At 43.6% G+C, this 7,069-nt stretch overlaps 1 pseudogene; it reads right to left on the bottom strand.

Moving 5' to 3' along the window:
• Window positions 1–3,976: 3,976 nt before the first annotated feature.
• LOC132354018 (homeobox protein CDX-1-like) lies at window positions 3,977–4,694 on the bottom strand (annotated as a pseudogene).
• Window positions 4,695–7,069: the final 2,375 nt, after the last annotated feature.

Genomic DNA, 7,069 nt, shown 5'->3' with positions numbered 1-7,069 from the left:
TCTGGTTTTGGTATCAGGGTGATGGTGGCCTCGTAAAATGAGTTTAGGAATGTTCCTCCCTCTGCTATATTTTGGAAGAGTTTGAGAAGGATACGCATTAGCTCTTCTCTAAATGTTTGATAGAGTTCACCTGTGAAGCCATCTGGCCCCTTATGATTTCTTTCCTTCTGCTAACTTTGGGGTTTTTTTGTTCTTCTTTCTATAATTGCTTTAGTTCTAAGGTTAGGTTGTTTGAGATTTTTCTTGTTTCTTGAGGTAGGATTGTATTACTATAAACTTCCCTCTTAGCAGAGCTTTTTCTGCATCCCATAGGTTTTGGGTCATCGTGTTTTCATTGTCATTTGTTTCTAGGTCCAATAGAGACTTTTATAAATAATTATTAAACAAGATAAAATTGTTTTGGAAATCAACTTTTAAGGAGATAAATGGGGTTCTTTTTTTTTTTAAAGCACTTCACATCTCCATGGATAAATATGATTTATATGAATTATTGATGGAATGAGACGGGTCAGCAACAATTCTGGTCCCTTTTTTCATTTTTGTCAGTGAAAGGGGTGACACCATGTTCAGATAAATACAACAGGTAAGAATGAAAGGAGTTTTGTTGTCATAATTGTTTGAACCTCTGAGTTACATGCAAAAATCCAAATAGTAATCATAAAAATTATTTTTTTAACATATCAGATAACTATTCTATTAGATCTTCCTTCAATTTTTTTTGAAAGCAAAGAATTGAAAAAGATTGATTTAAACCGTAGAGACCCTAACATTTGCAGGGCTGGGGCAAGAGAACTGAAGAAGGCTCAATACTACATATTTCACTCTGTTGAAAATATACAGTTGATTCTCGCTATTTGCAGTGGTTAAGTTCTACAAGGTCATCACAAACACTGACTTGGTGAATACTGAACCATTGCTCCTAGAGGAAATATAGGGTTAGATCCCTGTGAGCCTTTACTCACAACATTTTCATCAACTGATCAATGCATAAAATTGTTTTATGTGCACTTCTGTTTAAAGATACCTTTTAATATATATTTTGATTCATTAACACTGAACTCACAGTCAAGAGCCCATAACCTATGCCTTGAACTAAGCTTTTCTAACACATCTATTTTTTCCATAAGGCACATGACAGCCTTCTTGCACTCAGAACACTAGACAGCACTTCAGCATGATGTTTGGGGACCAATTCAAGCAACAAAATCACCACCAGAAAGCATAAAATTGAGAAAAACATGGCACTAAATATACCATGAAAGATTACTTGTTTACCATATGAGAGCTAAAATGAGAAGGCAGATAGTCTCCTTGTTCAACCTCAGCTGGGAATGTGCTCAAATTTTTCACCACTCTGGGCATGTCCATGAATGACCTCAAAAGCACCACAAGTATTGATTTGGGGAGTACAAATATATTTAAGTTAGTGAGAAAATTCATATATATGAAATCCATGAATGAGGATTGACTGTAAATCAAGTTAATACATAGTTAAATAAAATATGTTCTATTGATATCTGTCAATTTATCTATCGATAGCTATATCTACTTTCATAATGACATGGAAGGCTAGATTTAAATTTAAAATTCTCAGACTCTTTGGAGTTCTATACAGGAGTGTGGCAGGAAAAGAGTCCATTCAGCTTGGCCAGTCTAAAAGAGAAGGGCACAAGCTTGGCCCTATGGACTCCCTGCTCCTTGGCGAGCAGTGCAGCGGAAGAGGGAGATCTAAAGATGGTGCTGATCACCTAGTCATTAGAATTGTTCATTTTCTCAATTTTTGAGAAGTATTCTCCCCAAAATATTACCAAGATTTTTTATCAAATTACTTAATTAGACCTTTTTTTCCCACTAATAGGCACCTTATTCAACTCAGTGTTCTCAGAAAGGATTAGGAAAATGGAAGTATATTTTTAAGTTTTAATACACATTTGCCAATACAATTTTAAAGACTCTTGCTATTTTCATGTCTTTCCATAATATTTTTTGTCAAACCATGTATCTGTGGATTTAGCTCATTGAATCCTAATGGAAATTCTGTTAGCTGAGTAATTAGCATTGCCAAATCAATTAGCTAAATCAGACTGACTTCTGATCATAAAATCTGACTTCGTCTTTCAATTCAAATAAATTCATTAATAAACATTACAGAAGCTATAGAAAGCACTGGGAAAGAAATTATGAATGCATTTTTAAAATGGATTAATAAAACCAGTCAAATCATGATAAATAATGTAGATATAATTTATTCATTTTAATAAGTTAAATAAGAATAAAACTATATACATTTCTCATTACTTAAATTGTAATGATGAAATGTAATATGTAGTTAAAATATAAATTGTATATGAAGGAAGGTGTGTGATTAAAAGCATGATATTTCCTTAGTATTGAAAGCTGGTCATCAGCTTTTGCTATAAAGTAAGAATCATAGACACTACTTCAGAAATAGCTCTGTTCATGTCGTATACATCAAGGTCAAAATAATCCCTGTATTTAATAAGAGAGAACAGCATATGAAGCTAAAAAATCTATTTAGTCCAACATCTAGGAAGTAATTTTTTATAGCAGATAAAAAATATTACATATATTATGAAATGAAGTAAGATGAAGATTGAATGTAATTGGAATATATAGTTCATGATATAATTAAATGTTTTAACTTACTGTATAACAGGATGAATTTAAAAGAAATCACTTAATATTTCAGTCCTCTGGTTTCATGCAGTGTGTTTTAAAGAATCTGATGTTCTATAAAATATTCTAGTTACATTAAAAGAATGTGTCACTAACCAGTACTGCTTCACTCTTTCAAAGTGCTTTTATTTCCAGCTAATGAAATCTGATAGGAATGAGTATTACAAATAGCTGGAGAATATTGCTTACATTTTAACACATTAAAAAAAGTCCTATTTAGTAATGAATATTTTTTACCAATCCTCTCTGTTTTGCGTTCATTCGCCTCTCCGTTAAGAGTAAAGAATTCTTGGACACTGGTTGGGGTGTGGAAGACATGAGTCCATTAGGTAAGTCATCAATCCAATGTCCACATTGCTCAGTAATCTGATTCCAGGACGTCCCAACAGTTGCCATTTCTAGCACCACTCTTCATTCTTCACAGAAATAAAGATAGAGAAAAATAGGAATATGTATATAGATGCTTTTTAAAAAAAAAAGAGCAAAAAATTTATTCTTGAAGCTGCATCCCAGAGATTCCACTCTCTGTGGAACGCTTGCACAGCTGTGAGGTCTGCTCGATCCAGAGAAAGTCCTCTGGGGGTTCCCTGGGGCCTGGGCCCTGAGGGACAGCCTGGTGAGGTAGCAGAAAATTGGCAGGGTGGATTCTGCCCCTGTGTCCCCCTTCAGGGGCCTCCCCTGCAATATGGAGACCCCACTGAGAATGCGAGTGAGGGGATATGGCTCTGCAATGCAGAAAGGACGGTCATCAGAGCCTCTGGCTCAGGCCCATCCTGCGGGCTTTGTGCTTTGCATCCCGGAGAGGGTTCAAGGCATGTTACAGTGGGGGCAGGTAGAGGTGAGGCTGCAGGAAAAGGCAGGTGTAAGCTCACACTACCGCCCCCCCCTCCACCTCAGGTCATGGTCTGCAAGCCTTCCATCTTCTCTGGGTTCCATCTCCTTTCTCCAGGAGTCTAGTCCCTACAGGGGCCTCCCATCTTTGAGCCTATGGAAGAGGAGCTGGGTGGCCCTAGCCCCCTGGGGATTAAGACCTCCCACCCCAGGCTCCCTAATCCCCCTGAGGCCTAGAACACCAGAGCTGGAAAAGGTCCTTATCCAGAAGGCTCACTGCACTGATGAGCCCAGGGGATGCGGGGGCTGGGTGGGTGATTTGTCCAAGGTTACTCAGAAGGTCAGTGGCAGGGCTCGGACTTAGACAAGGCCTCCTGGGCCCCAACGTGAGCCACATTCCCAGCACCTGAGTCCCCAAGGCCCCCAGCCCACAAGGCTGGTCAGGGAGCTACGGCAGGTGCTCCTCCTTGACAGGCACTTTTGGGGAGGAGGCGCCCAGGAGGCTGGCGGAGCAGGGGCGGCACAGCTGGAGTGGGGGTGACATCATGGGTTGGCAGGGGTGACTGCTGCTGCTTCTTGTTGACTTGGCGCTCCTTTGCCCGCCGACTTTGGAACCAGAGCTTCCCTTGGCGTTCAGTAAGCCCCAGGTTGGCGGCCAGCTCTGATTTCCGCCGCATGGTGATGTAACGGCTGGGCTGTAGTGGAATTCCTTCTCCAGCTCCTGGCAGTGGCGGTCAGTGCAGACCACGCGGTATTTGTCTTTGGTCCAGGTCTTACCGCTGCCAACGCCGCCTCTGGCCGCCAGGCTGCACCGCATCCCCTCACAGGGTGTCCGGCTTTGCACTCTGGGTGAGGACGGTGTGCCTGGGCAGCCGAGGGGCTGCGCCAGGAGACCAGGGCCAGGCCCCGGGGGCCGCGGGCACTGCGCTGAAGTCCGGAGGGGGCCCGAATGCCAGCGGGGCCAGGCTGGCGGCTGGGGCTTATTCGTCCTTCGGCACAGAGAAGGGCATGCTCCACGTGAGTAGCCGGTAAAGTCGGGGTACTGAGGGGGCCCCGGGGGTGGGGGTGGGAGGCCATAGGCTTGCAGGCCCAGGCCGAGACTGGTGGCTCTGGCGGGGCCGGGGTACACGGGGGGGATCCTCGTCCAGCACATCGCCCGCGTACATGGTGTGCGCGCCCTGCCCCCGTGCCCATGCTGGGCCCTGGAGCCCACGAGCCACTGCGCACGTGAACTCCCGGCCCTTATACATGCTTTAATTAATCATTGAAAGAAGTGCTCCTTCCTTTAAATTTTTTTTTCTTTTTTTCTTTTTTTTTTTTTTTTGCATTGGCTCTGCAATGTTCTCGAGAGTTTTTACACCTGGAAAGCACCACAGTGGGATTCCAGATGGGAGAGGGCTTGTCTTTTCTTGTAAAGTGGGTGAAGAAAGATTTCAAAAGAAAGGTTAGGAAAGGCAAATCTTCATGACGATTAGCAAAGGGTATGTATAAAGATCTGGATCTATAAATGGATTCCTTTAAAACCATCACTAGCCTCACACTCCTAAAAGTCTGTGCTTCTTCTGGGGGTTCTGGTTTGAAGACCATTTCTTTGTCTATAGGCAAAACAGTAGAGGTGGAGCAAAGTGACGGATAAAACATAGTTTGGGGATAGAATCCACAGAATTTGATAATAAATTGAATTAGCGTAGAGAGTAAGGGAGAGGGAAGTGTCAAGGAAGACTCCACAGTCCAGCTGCTATTTGTTGAGACAGAGAAGACAGGTGGAGAAGATAGCCTCATAGTTTTTTTGTTTATCTTATTTTGTTTTAGACAGTTTATTGACTGGTATTTTATTGAGTTATAACTCTCAACTTTTTGGCTAAGTTTATCAAATAGAAATGATTATTGGCACATAAGGTAACATTATTTCCAAAATGATTTTCCCTTTTAAAGTGGTATCTTTCCTCACCCTCGACACTCAAACTCTTAACAGCTTCTCAGACTCAAATTCATACTCAAATTTTATTGTGACATGCTGAATGATTATATATTCAAGCTTATTAATATAAAAAGTGGGAAGTTTATTCTTAAATTAAACACAGTTTTAGCTATAGTAGAATCCAGCAAAACTCTATATGACTTCTCTTCTGCGGCCCCTACCAAGAAATGTAAAGAAGGGACCCATGTGTCCTGTGTGCCTAGCTCAGTGCCTGGCACATAGTAAGTGCTCGATAAATTGTTGTTGAGTGAGTGACATATAGGACATTCACCTACTAAGACATTTAAAAAGAAACGAGGTATTTTTACATAGACACACAAACATACAATTATTTCTTAGAATTCCTATAGCTTGCCAACTAAAAATTGTTGCTCACCCTCTGGTTCTACAAGAATGGAGCAGTCGCTGACCTTCAACACCCCCTGAAAGGAGTTCAGGGCGGAGATCAGGAATGAGGCACTCTGTGCGCTGGGACAAACTGGCAGAAGAGGCCTTCAGATAGTTGGATATTTTCAGGAGATTTTATGAGCCCAATTTCTTGCATCTTCTCACATCTAGAAAAGCACTAAAATCATTAAGAGACATCTGCTCCTCGTGACTAGCAGCAACCTTCTCGTGACTAGCAGCAAGCCTCTGCCAAAATGTGTGCTTGACTGCAAGTATCCACCTTTAGCAAAATCACATATATATGCCCTCCCCGAGACCCCCATAATCTGCCAAGCAGTTTCTCAGAGCCATCTGAGAGACTGTGTCCTCGGCTACAGTCCTCATAAGGCCCCAAGTAAAACTTAAATCACAACTCTCAGTTTGTGCATTTCTTTCAGTCCACAAACTCTTAGATTCATATTATATTTCCATATATAACCTTTTACTCATAACTGAGACTTTTAAATGATAAGTTTATGCCCACAGGTTGTGAAAAGATTAAACATAAGTCGTTCCTTTCAAAGGTCCCCAGAGGCACTCTTTCTGCAAAGTCCCCGTTTTTCTTGTGCAAGTGGTAGCTATGTTAGACTGGGGTCTTTAACTTGTGCAAGATATCAGATCTGCCTTTGGTGCACATTTCTGTCCCCACCCCTCTTCCTGTACGGTCAGTGTCACGATACCCTTTGGGGCTTTGGCGACGCCCTACTGAAGGAGCCGGCCACCTCCTCGTCTGCGGGTTCAATTCGTGCCCTGGCCCCGCCCCAGGCCCCCAGCATCCATTGCGCGGGCCTTGAAACCCCGCCCCCGGAAGTCGTTGGCCGAGCGGGCCTAGAGTTTGCAGGCTGGGGTTGAGGCCGCTCGGGCGGCTGCGGGCTTGGTGGGTGGTTACAGCAGGGAAGGGAATGGGCCGGGGGCAGTGTGGCCGTCCCTCCTCCGTCCCTCAGGGTCGTCCTCGCCTGGCGCTTTCCAGCGTGTGCAGGCCGAACCTTCGCCGCTGAGCCCTAAGACGGGCCCAGGTGGCCATCGGACCACAGCGCAGCAGGTAAGGGCCTCGGGGATCCCCCCCCTTACACGGGGACACCCCCCCCCCTTACGCACCGGCGGGCGAGGGGCCGAGAGGGCCCCTGACCGTTG

The sequence above is a fragment of the Balaenoptera ricei genome, chromosome 1 (assembly GCF_028023285.1).
Source record: "Balaenoptera ricei isolate mBalRic1 chromosome 1, mBalRic1.hap2, whole genome shotgun sequence".
Classification (NCBI taxonomy): domain Eukaryota; kingdom Metazoa; phylum Chordata; class Mammalia; order Artiodactyla; family Balaenopteridae; genus Balaenoptera; species Balaenoptera ricei.
This window is presented reverse-complemented; position numbering and strand designations above follow the sequence as displayed.